General features: G+C 36.1%; 1 pseudogene; it reads right to left on the minus strand.

Moving 5' to 3' along the window:
- Positions 1-4,853: 4,853 nt before the first annotated feature.
- LOC103726003 lies at positions 4,854-5,624 on the minus strand (annotated as a pseudogene).
- Positions 5,625-6,210: the final 586 nt, after the last annotated feature.

Here is a 6,210-nt window from a genome sequence, read left to right on the forward strand (position 1 = left end):
GTCCTTGCAAGAGTTCCAAGCACTATGTTAAAGAGGAGTGGAGACAGTGGACAGCCTTGTCTGATTCCTGAATTCAATGGGCATGATTCCAGTTTTTCTCCATTTAGAATGATGTTGGCTGTGGGTTTATTGCATATGCCTTTAATTATGTTGAGATATGTTCCCTCCAGTCCAATTCCCTCTAGGACTATGAACAAAAATGCATGTTTAATTTTATCAAAGGCCTTCTCTGCGTCTACTGAGATGACCACGTGGTTCTTGTTTTTGAGTCCATTTATTTGATTAATGACGTTTATTGACTTACATATATTGAAACTTTCCTGTCATCTCTGGAATAAAGCCAACTTAATCATGATGGATGATCGTTTTTAAGTGTGTCTATATGCAGTTTGAAAGTATTTTATTGAGAATTTTTACATCTATGTTCATTAAGGATATGGGTCTATAGTTTACTTTTTTGGTTTATCTTTACCTGGCTTTGGTATTAGAGTGATGCTGGATTCATAGAAGGAATTTGGAAGTTCTCCCTCCATTTTTATCCTTTTGAATAAATTAAATAGTTTTGGAGGTAGATCTTCTTTAACTGTCTGGTAGAATTCTACTGTAAATCCATCTGGTTCTGTGCTGCTTTTAGTTGGGAGGTTTTGTATTACTGTTTCAATTTCCTTATGTGTTATGGGTCTGTTTCAGTTGTTAATCTCTTTGGTTTAGTTTTGGTGGTTCCCGTGCTTTTAGATACCCATCCACTTCTTTTTGGGTTTCAAATTTAGTGCCACAAAGGTTTTTAAAGTATTCCCTTATAATGTTCTGGATCTTTTTGGTGTCTGTTGTGATGTTTCCCCTTTCATCTCTGATTTTCTTGATTTGGACATGCTCTTTCTTTCTTTTAGTTAACTGGGCTAGCAGTCTGTCAATTTTGTTTATCTTTTCAAAGAACCAGCTCTTGGATTTGATGATACTTTGTATTATTTGCTTTGTTTCTATTTCATCAATTTCTGCTCTGATTTTTGTTATTTCTTCATGTCTGCTGGGTTTGTGTTTCATTTGTTGTTTGCTTTTCAAGTGTCTTGAGTTGCTATGTTAAGTCATTTATTTGTATTCGTTCTGATTTTTTTTTTTGATGTAGGCACTTAGAGCTATAAATTTCCCACTAAAGATTGCTTTCAATGTGTCCCAGAGGTATTGTTGTGTTGTATTGTCCTTTTCATTTAGTTCTAGGAATACATTTATTTCTTTCTTAATTTTTCCTTTGATGCATTTGTCATTCAGGAGTTTGATCTCCATGTGTTCACGTAATTACTGATGTTTCTTCTGGTGTTGATTTTAAGCTTTATTCCATTGTGGTCTAATGGAAAGTATGGAATTATTTCACTCTTGACTGGGGAATTCAGTCCTTTGATATTTAAAGTTATTAATGACAGATGTGTATTGATTCCTGTCATTTTTGTTTCTATTCACATTCTTGGCATAGCTGTGCATTTCCACAGTTATACCTTCATTAGTTTCTTTCTGAAACCTCTTGGGTATAGTTGCTCCTTTCTTCAGCTCTTTGTATTGCTTCAAGAATTCTCTGGAGGGCTGGCTTTGTGGACATGAATTCTTTCAACCAATTTATATCATGGAAGATTTTTCTTTCCCTTTGACTATAATAGACATTTTGTCTGTGTAAAATAATCTGGGTTGGCATCTGTGGTCATTTTGAACAGGGAATACTTTGGTCCAGGATCTTCGGGCTTTCATTGTTTGCATTGAAAAGTCAGCTGTAATTCTGATGGGTTTTCCTTTATATGTAACTTGTTATTTTCCTTTTGCAGCTTTCAGTATTCTCTCTTTGTTCTGTGCATTTAGTGTTTTTTCTATGATGTGCCATGGAGAATTTGTTTTGGGTTTTTTTTTTTTTTTTGGTTCTGTCTATTTGGTGTTCTATACATTTAATCTATTTGTATGGGCATGTCTTTCTTTAATTTGGGGAAATTTTCTTCTGCAATCCTGTTGAAGATCTGTACCATATCATTATTCTTCTCCTTCCTGTATGCCTATGATTCGTAAGTTTGGTCTTTTTATGGTGTCACACAATTCCTGCATATTCCATTCTTGTGCTTTCTTAAATTTTTCATAATCTTTGCTTGAGTAATCTAATTCATCCACTTTATCTTCCTGTATTGATAGCCTGTTTTCCATTTCATTCATCCTATTGGTGAGGCTTTCGCCTGTCATTTCTAATTGGCTTGCTGAGTGTTTCACTTCCTCCTTCATTTCAGCCTGAGTATTCTATTTCTAACTCTTCTCTGAATTCATTCAGAAGTTTATTCCTATCTTCTTTCAGTTGTTTGATTTCTTTGTGTATTCTTTAAATTCACTGAATTCTTTTATCATGTTTATAATTGTTCTTTTGCATCCCATGTCCTGTGTTATCTCTAGGGGGTTCTCACTGTCCTCTTCTAGAGGTCTCTTGGTATTGTTGGGATATATTATCTTTGGTTTTTCATGTTATTATTTTTCCTCTGTGACTTTGACATGTGGATTTCTTTTGTAATTTCTGATTCTTGTGTGAGACTCAAGCTTTCCTTTGTTGATTTTAGGTCTACTTCTTTTTGTAAACTTTTGTGCCTTTGTGGTTTACTTGTTGGGCATGAAAAGCTGGTTGGTCTAGGTTTCAGGTTCTCTCTTTTGATTTTATATTGGAGTAGCCAAAATGCTTTCATCTTTAGGAGTTCCCACAGAAGCCCAAGTTGGATGAGCATCACATGCTCTCGGGTTTTCTCCTAAGGTCTGGATCCCTCCAGGAAAGATGCTGGCCTCGGGAATTTGGGAGCTGGGCTGGCTTAGGAGCCGGGCCCAGGAAACATGCTGGTCCCAGGAAGTTGATGGCTCTGTCACCCAGGTGTGCATAGGGAGGTGGGAGTGGGAAGAGGCCTTGAGGGCTCCTGGGGACTACTGGGATTAATTGGGTTGGTCTGGTTCTAAAGAATCAGGAAGCAGTGGGTATTCTGGGCCAAGAGGTCAGTCCAGGGGTCTATGTAACAAGTCCAGGGGTCTATGTGACAAGAAACACAGTACCAGACAGGAGAAGCCTCTCTTCAAATTGTTGCTCAGAGTAGTCCAAGAGACTCCCAAAATACCACAAACTATTGCCACAGTCCTTGATTATCTCCAAGAACTTAAAGATAAACCCTTATTGCTGAAGACAGGAGAAAACCAATCAATGGTCTAACCCAGCTGTAAGCCTAATAAACACAAGGACTGGCACAGCAAACTATCTCTATTGGTGTGGGTGCAGGAATGGCTTTTTTATCTTGGGGGCAGTCAACAACTATCTAATTGGGCTTACAATACAGAGGGAATGCATGTGTAGTACTTTAAACAGCCAAATACACATATATATCACCAGAAAGTACTGTAACAATTGCTGGAAGATAAAATTCATCAACAGCATTAACTGGCTATAACAAAAGACATCAAGTAAGCTGTGTATGAAGTAGCAGCATGACTATTACAGGGAAACCAATGGCCTTCTCATTGGATCTGAGGCCTGCTTCAAGAAAAGGAATCCATGCTGAGGGTCACAGGCCCCAGGAAGACTCCACTATTGATGAACTAAATGAACATGTAGTCAAAGCACCTTCTAAAATGTATATTTATAGCCATGTACAATTGCAGCTTTCAGCCTTTTCAGAGAAACATGTTATTTCAGGGGTTGCTTGTAAATACAGAGACTCATAACTCATCAAAATGATGAAAACGAATCATTGTTGAGTCCTCAGCTCTGAATCGACAGCATTCCCTCCGTGGCCTAAGGAAGACAATGGAAGGGGGTGCAGAAAGAATGTAAAATCCAGAAGATGAGGAGGAATGCTGTGAAACATTTCTTCTGTATGAAACATGGCTTTTGAATTTCTGAATACACAGAACATACAGCAGCAATGGATGCTTACATAACTTCTGCATAAAAGGAAGATACAAAAGCAGGAGGGAAAGTGTTTGTGAGGAAGAACAGAATCAGAGGGAGTGTGGGAGGGGTGACAGATAAGAGAGGGTAGTGGTTGTTACCAGCAGTGCCTAAATGTATGAAACCAACAAAATAGAGAACTTTCAAGAAAAGAAAAAGATGGGATTTACAAAAACTGAGTTTTTGTTTAAATAATAGAAATTCAAAAAGTTTTAAAGTATGTGTATCTGGAAAAGAAGAGTTTATTAATCTTATGAAGATAGTAATTTGTGAATTTACTTCCTCCTTTGAATATGGTTTTAAAAAATAACTGATGCTGAAATATGTCCTCAAAACCTCACTAACAATTTTTATTTTAATGTATGAGTGTATTGCCTGCATGTATATACGGCACCCATGTCGCACAATGCCCATGGTGGTCAAAGAGGATACTGGGTTCCCTAGAACTGGAGTTAAGATATGTTAGCTGCCATGTGGATGCTGGGAACTGAAATGCAGACCTCTGAAAGAGCAACCAGGGCTCTTAACTGCTTAGCCATCTCTCCAGCACCCTCACTAACAATTTTTATAATAATGTTACTCAGACACACACTCATAGTATTCATTTTATTACTTTATTTCACAATGTGTAAGAAACTCTATTATTTGCAAAGCTGCAAGTCTAAATATTATGATGCATTTAAAGAGAAAAACAGACAATAGAAAGAACCATCAAGTTTTATGAAAACGGTTCGTTATTAATTCAACCGTAAACCTAAAAATTTACAGCCAATTTTGAAAGAGATGCATCTTAGCTCTGGAAATTGGTAATGAATATGTCAATGCTGTTGTAACAAAATGCTTTTTCTTATTATGTGGTTAGTAAATATTTTTTTAAAAGAGTAAAAACAAAATAAAAGAGTTATCACCTTATGAGTTTTCTCAGGGCTCCTAAAATTTCATGGTCCTTGCAGGTGGAGAAGACTCTGCTTCTGCCCTTCTCAGACTTTGTTTTCAGAATAGCAAAAAGGACACGAGCATAAGAAACTATGATACTCAAGAAAGTACTAAATTATATAAAAATAGCAAAAATAAAAGTCACAAATGTATTAATTGATGGATCAGTACAAGAAATTGTATATAGTTGCAAATTTTCACAATAGAAATGATCAATTATATTGGTCCTACAAAAAGTTAACCTAAATAATAATCCTACATGAATTAAGGCATGTAGAAATCCAATTATATATGACACACTTATGAACTGAGTGCATAGTCTATTGGACATCACCATTAGATAAAGCAAAGGGTTGCATATAGCTAGAAAGGAATCGTAAGCCATTACTACCATGGTTTCACTGCTACAAAAAAAAAAAAAAAAAAAAAAAAAAAAAAAAAAAAAGAGAAGGAAATCCTGACTAGAGCCTCACATTCTTATTTAAAAATTTCATGAGCATCTTTGGGATAACTGAAGATGAAATACAGGCATCAGCAAAGGCTAAATTTCCAAGGAAAAAAATCCATGAAGGTGTGAAGATGGGACTCCTTCCAGATTAAAATAAATTAATCCAAGATTGCCCACCATGGCGGTGACATAAATCAAGAACAATACTAGTAACAGGAAAATTTGCAGCTCTGGATGATCTGTTATTCTTTTGAGAAAAAATTCAGTGACCTGGGTCTTGTTTTTCTCCATCATATTCCTTCAAACTGCTCACTGCAATGGAGGAGAGATAAAGAAAATGTGATCAAGGCTCATTTTTATTGAATCGGAGTGTAGTCTCATGTCCTATGTTCTACATGCTACCCTCCTGGTGTTGTTGGGGGTAGAGAATTAAGACAGAGTTTCTCTGTGGCCCCAGTAGGCCTGGAAATCACCACAGAAATCAGGTTGGTCTTGATCTCACCGGAATCTGCCTGCCACTCCCTTCCAAGTGCTGGGACTAAAGGTATGTGTCACCACACCAACCTGAAATGCTTTTTAATCAAAAGATATGAAAAATACTGTTTCTGTTTTTTAAGTATACCTGAAATAGGAAGCATTTTCTAAACAATGTTAATATGTAATATTTAGATAGCCACTGATCTAAACAGTAAATAAGGAAGCAATAGATACTGAGCCTCATGCAGTTATGATAAATGATACATGTATATAGATGATATAGGTATAGGTATAGATAGATATAGAAATAGATATAGATATAGATGATATAGATATAGATATAGATATAGATATAGATATCGATATAGATATAGATATAGATGTAGATATAGATGATATA

The sequence above is a fragment of the Nannospalax galili genome, unplaced genomic scaffold (assembly GCF_000622305.1).
Source record: "Nannospalax galili isolate Female #2095 unplaced genomic scaffold, S.galili_v1.0 scaffold929, whole genome shotgun sequence".
NCBI classification, from domain to species: Eukaryota; Metazoa; Chordata; class Mammalia; order Rodentia; family Spalacidae; genus Nannospalax; species Nannospalax galili.